Genomic DNA, 6,000 nt, shown 5'->3' with positions numbered 1-6,000 from the left:
TTCAACCACAATATCACCTTGTATTTGTTTCTCTACCGGACTTGGCGAATGCCTTTACGGTACTATGTAAGCCACATTGAGCCTGCAAATAGGTGGGAAAATGTGGGATACAAATGTAACAAATAAATAAATAAATACTGCAGCAGGACATGTTTATCCACTCCTACCCTAGCTGAGGTAATATTTAACCATCTCTCTGACCTCATGTGCAACTTTCTTTATTGGGGTGGAGTGGAGGAGTAGCCTAGTGGTTAGTGCAGTGGACTTTGATCCTGGGGATCTGAGTTCAATTCCCACTGCAGCTCCTTGTGACTCTGGGCAAGTCAGTTAACCCTCCATTGCCCCTGGTACAAAATAAGTACCTGAATATATGTAAACCACTTTGAATGTAGTTGCAAAATACCTCAGAAAGGCAGTATATCAAGTCCCATTTCCCTTCCCTTTAGATCAGTCACCTTACTTTCTAACTTTTCTTACTCTCTTACCTATCTATATGTTCCATCTTTGCTTTACCCTTCACTATCAATTAAAATGTTATATTATGTATTGTGTTGACATTGTAAGTAGTATACTATAAATGCCATACTTTGTATTATTTGAATACTTCACTGCTGTAATTGCCTATTGCTCATGTTGGTTCTATTCTTACTGTACACCGCCTTGAGTGAATTCCTACATGAAGGTGGTAAATAAATCCTAATAAATACATAAACATTATAATTGTGTTTGCATTTGGGTAATAACTGAGAAAATGCTGGTGAAAACTGAATTCCTCTCTACGATTCCCTATATGACTGCTACACTTGAACCTTACCCCACCAAAACATTATTGTATTTGTTCCTACCGGAATTGGCGATTGCCTTTACGGTACTATGTAAGCCACATTGAGCCTGCAAATAGGTGGGAAAATGTGGGATACAAATGTAACAAACAAACAAACAAACAAACAAACTTAGAAAATACATATATCCATAGGCGTCGACTCCATGGGTGGTGTGGGTGCTCGAGCACCCCCAATATTTCACCCACCGGAAGTTCCCTTCGCCAGCCCAGAATTTTAAAAGTCCCCCCCTCCCTCTGAGTTCCAGGCCCCCTCCCTCCAAATTTTAAAAGTCATCTTAGCTCATCGGGGTTATGGCAGCAGCAGCAGCAGTGAAAAGCGTGCAGGCTCGGGGCTTAATTCAGCCTTCCCTTCTCTCTCTCAGCTCTGGTCCCGCCCTTGCAGAAACAGGAAATGAGGGTGGGACCAGAGCTGAGAGAGAGAAGGGAAGGCTGAACTAAGCCCCGAGCCTGCACGCTTTTCACTGCTGCTGCCGCCGTAACCCCGACGCGGTAAGATGACCTTTAAAATTCGGAGGGAGGGGGCCCAGAACTCGGAAGGGGAGGGGGGCGGGCCTGGAACTCAGAAGGAGAGGAGGGCGGGCCTGGAACAGGGAGGGAGGGACTGGAACTCGGAGGAACCGAGGGAGGAGGAGATGGGGAAGAGGGGGAGGAGCAGGAGGGGGAGAGGGGAATGCACCACCTGTAAAAAAAAAAAAAAAAAAAATTCAGAAACACCCCAATCATTTTGAAAAGTTGGCTCCTATGCATACACCCCACAGAACCGGAAAATGCTACCACATTTAGACTGACTCTGGACTTCTACATGAAGGCAGTTCTGCCCTCATTATTTAGCATCTTTCTTTTAAGTAATAGTAATAAACAGTATTAAGTGCAGCAGCAGCCGACGGGTTCGTTTGCTTTGCTTTGAGTGTACGCAGAACGACGGCTGCGTGAGGAAGGGGAAACAGACTAACCTAACTGGCTTCCACTTTTTGACGTCATGCTGTCTCCTGTTCTCACTCGACCCTCTTGGGTTTCTGCATGCCCCTAAAGGAACTATTTTTAGACTCCCCCCTCAGGATGCCCTGAAGCCCCCTGCTGCTGCTGCTGCTCCTGCTCTCTTCTTCCATCTTCTCTTTGAAATCGCCCGCGAAATGTCGACCCCCACAGTCTTCTTTCTTAGATGTCCTACTCTGCTCTGTTGCAACTTCCTGTTTCCGGTTTGTTATGCCGGAGGAGGAACGCTGCGGGCGGGACTGTAGCAGGTACGTGTTTGACAGTAGGATGAAGGGCTTGAGGAAGAGGTGCTGAATCATCACGCACATGTTGGACGGGAGGGGAGACTGGTCCCCGAGTGCTGTGTATATCGTGTGAGAGTAAAGGCAACCGAATTCTTAACTTCCATGCTTGAGACTTGTGGGATCGTTTTCAAACCACTATTTTCAAAGCACTTAGCCTTCCAAAGTGCCATAGAAACCTGTGGAACTTTGGAAGGCTAAGTGCTTTGAAAATATGCCTCTTAGTCGCCAATGGAACTTTGTAAGTCTAAGTGCTTTGAAAATATGCCTCTATGGGGTTCATTTGCAAAGCACTTAGACTTACAAAGTTTCATAGAGGGGCCAGTGGCGGCTGGGGCCCACCCACTTAGGGCTCAGGCCCATCCAATAGTAGCACTAGCACATGGTAATGAAAATGCTGCTCTCCACAATACTGGCACCTTCGCATGCTTAGTTTTCAGTGCATGCCTGCTGCAGACTGCCAAGGTGGAGACTGGAGAGAAGCATTTTCCCACCAGCTGAGATTTGTTTTTGATGTGGGGGTGGGGGAGAGAACATTTGGTGCCCACCCATTTCTTGCATAGGCCCACCCAAAATCTGCTGTCTGGCTACGCCCCTGAGAGGGGCATAATCGGGCAATTTTTTTTTTTTACCGATAATACGGTTGGGGCCACCCAAATGTCTGAGATGGCCGGCATCGGTTTTTGCCCATAATGGAAACCGAAGCCGGCGATCTCAAATCCTGCCAAATCCAAGGCATTTGGTCGTGGGAGTGGCCAGGATTCGTAGTACACTGGTCCCCCTCACATGCCAGGACACCAACTGGGCACCCTTGGGGGCACTTCTAAAAAGTTTTTTTTAAAAACCCATTAAAATAGCTCCCAGGTGCATAGCTCCCTTACCTTGGGTGCTGAGCCCCCAAAACCCACTCCCCACAACTATACACCACTACCATAGCCCTAAGGGGTGAAGGGGGGCACCTACATGTGGGTACAGTGGGTTTTGGACACCACAAGTGTAACAGGTAGGGGGGGGTGGGCCTGGGTCCGCCTGCCTGAAGTCCACTGCACCAACACAACTGCTCCAGGGACCTGTATACTGCTGGGGTGGACCTGAGTATGACATTTGATGCTGGCAAAAAAAGTTTTTAAAGTTGTTTTTTTGAGGGTGGGAGGGGGTTAGTGACAACTGGGGGAGTCATGGGAGGTGATCCCTGATTCCCTCCGGTGGTCATCTGGTCAGTTCGGGCACTTTTTTTGGACTTGGACCTGAAAAAAAAGAGACCAAATAAAGTGAACCAAATTCTCGTCAAGGCCAGCTTTCTTTTTTCCATTATCGGGCGAAGCCGCCATCTGAATGCACGCCCCCGTCCTGCCTTCGCTACCGTGCCGGCACGCCCCCTTGAACTTTCGCCGGCCCCGCAACGGAACGCAGTTGAAGCTGGCCAAAATCGGCTTTCGATTATACTGATTTGGCCGGATTCAGGAGATCGCCGGCCATCTCCTGATTTGTGTCAGAAGATGGCCTGCGATCTCTTTCGAAAATAAGCTGAATAGTAACCTATGGAACTTTGTTATTCTAAGTGGTTTCAAAAGAAGCCCCCACCTAACTTTCTAAGTCTAAGTGCTTTGAAAAGACATCTCCACCTAATTTTGTAATTCTTAAGTGCTTAGAAAAGAGTCCCCCACCTAACTTTGTATGTCTAAGTGCTTTGAAAACACTCCCCACCTAACTTTGTAAGTCTAAGTGCTTTGAAAAGATGCCTCCACCTAAGTTTGTAAAATGTCCACATTTGGAGGCAGGGAGAAGGTCATTTTCGAAAAAAGATGGACGTCCGTCTTTGGTTTCGAAAATACCATGGACATCCTTGGAGTTGGACGTCCGTGGATTTGGATGTCTTTGATTTTTGGCAGTTTTCGAAACCAAAGACGTCCAAGTCTAAAACATCCAAATGCAAGCCATTTGGACATGGGAGGAGCCAGCATTTGTAGCAAAGTAACATAGTAGATGACGACAGAAAAAGACCTGCACGGTCCATCCAGTCTGCCCAACAAGATAAACTCATATATGCTACTTTTTGTGTATACCTTACCCTGTCATTTTCAGGGCACAGACCGTAGAAGTCTGCCGAGCACTAGCCCCGCCTCCCAACCACCAGCCCCGCCTCCCACCACCAGCTCCGCCACCCAATCTCGGCTAAGCTTTGGGTGGCGGAGCCGGTGGTGGTTTTGTAGAACACTGGTCCCTCTGACATGCCAGGACAGCAATCGGGCACCCTAGGGGGCACTGCAGTGGACTTCTTAAAATGCTCCCAGGTACACAGCTCCCTTACCTTGTGTGCTGAGCCCCCCAAACTCCACTACCCCCAACTGTACACCACTACCATTGCCCTTACAGTTGAAAGGGGGCACTTATATGTGGGTACAGAGGGTTTCTGGTGGATTTTGGAGGGCTCGCTGTTTCCTCCACAAATGTAACAGGTAGGGGGGTATGGGCCTGGGTCCACCTGTCTGAAGTGCACTGCACTTACTACGAAACTACTCCAGGGACCTGCATGCGCTGTCATGGACCTGAGTATGACATCTGAGGCTGGCAAGTAATATTTTTAATGATGTTTTTTGAGGGTGGGAGAGGGTTAGTGACCACTGGGGGAGTAACGGGAGGTCATCCCCGATTCCCTCCAGTGGTCATCTCCGATTCCCTCCAGTGGTCATCTGATCATTTTGGGCACCTTTTTGTGCCTTATTCTTAATAAAAACAGGTCCTGGTGAAACCGTCCAAGTTTTAGTCCTGGACGTCTTTGCTTTTTTCCATTATGGCTCAAAGACGTCCAAGTCTTAGGAACGCCCACGCCTCCGATACGCCCCCTTGAGATTTGGACATCCTTGCGACGGACTTCCGATAGAGAAATCTAAAATCGGGTTTCAATTATACCGATTTGGATGTCTATGAGAGATGGACGTCCAAATGCCGATTTATATCACTTTTTGGACGTCCATCTGTTTCGAAAACGAGCCTGACGATGTGTCATAATCAGATCCTGGCCCTACTAGGTGCTGTTGAAGGTGGGAAATAGACTACTACTACTACTTCTTATCATTTCTAAAGCGCTACTAGACGTACGCAGCGCTGTACACTTGAACATGAAGAGACAGTCCCTGCTCGACAGAGCTTACAATCTAATTAGGACAGACAGGACAAATAAAAGATAAGGGAATATTAAAGTGAGGATGATAAAATAAGGGTTCTGAACAAGTGAATAAGGGTTAAGTGTTAAAAGCTGCATCAATAAGGTGGGCTTTTAGCTTAGATTTGAAGACTGCCAGAGACGGAGCTTGACGTACCGGCTCAGGAAGTCTATTCCAGGCATATGGTGCAGCAAGATAAAAGGAACGGAGTCTGGAGTTAGCAGTGGAGGAGAAGGGTGCAGATAAGACTGATTTACCCAGTGAGCGGAGTTCCCGGGGAGGAATGTAGAGAGAGATGAGAGTGGAGAGATACTGAGGAGCTGCAGAGTGAATGCACTCCTCAATAAGAAGAGTTTGAACTGTATGCGGAAACGGATAGGAAGCCACTGAAGTGACTTGAGGAGAGGGCTAATATGAGCATAACGACAAAGGCGGAATATTAGTCGTGCAGCAGAATTTTGAACAGATTGAAGAGGAGAGAGATGGCTAAGTGGGAAACCTGTGAGAAGCAAGTTGCAATAGTCTAAGCGAGAGGTGATGAGAGTGTGAATGAGGGTTCTGGTAGTGTGCTCAGAAAGGAAAGGGCGAATTTTGCTGCTATTATAGAGAAAGAAACGACAGGTTTTAGCAGTCTGCTGAATATGTGCAGAGAAGGACAGGGAGGAGTCGAAAATGACCCCAAGGTTACGAGCTGATGAGACAGGAAGGATGA

At 47.5% G+C, this 6,000-nt stretch overlaps 1 protein-coding gene across 2 annotated transcripts in view; it reads left to right on the top strand.

The window, feature by feature from the left end:
- The first annotated feature begins 1,889 nt into the window (after positions 1 to 1,889).
- Positions 1,890 to 6,000, top strand: part of HEMK1 (HemK methyltransferase family member 1) — a 182,936-nt gene continuing 178,825 nt past the window's right edge. The window contains exon 1 of one of the 2 annotated variants that reach the window (XM_030207211.1): positions 1,890 to 2,088. The gene's annotated coding sequence lies outside the window, so the exon portion shown is untranslated. Of the gene's footprint in view, positions 2,089 to 2,116; positions 2,194 to 6,000 lie in introns of those variants that run through there. The other variant, XM_030207212.1, reaches the window with a different exon arrangement.

This window comes from Microcaecilia unicolor, chromosome 6 (genome assembly GCF_901765095.1).
Source record: "Microcaecilia unicolor chromosome 6, aMicUni1.1, whole genome shotgun sequence".
Classification (NCBI taxonomy): Eukaryota; Metazoa; Chordata; class Amphibia; order Gymnophiona; family Siphonopidae; genus Microcaecilia; species Microcaecilia unicolor.
Note: the sequence above shows the minus strand (reverse complement) of the source record. Positions and strands in the feature narration are given on the sequence as shown.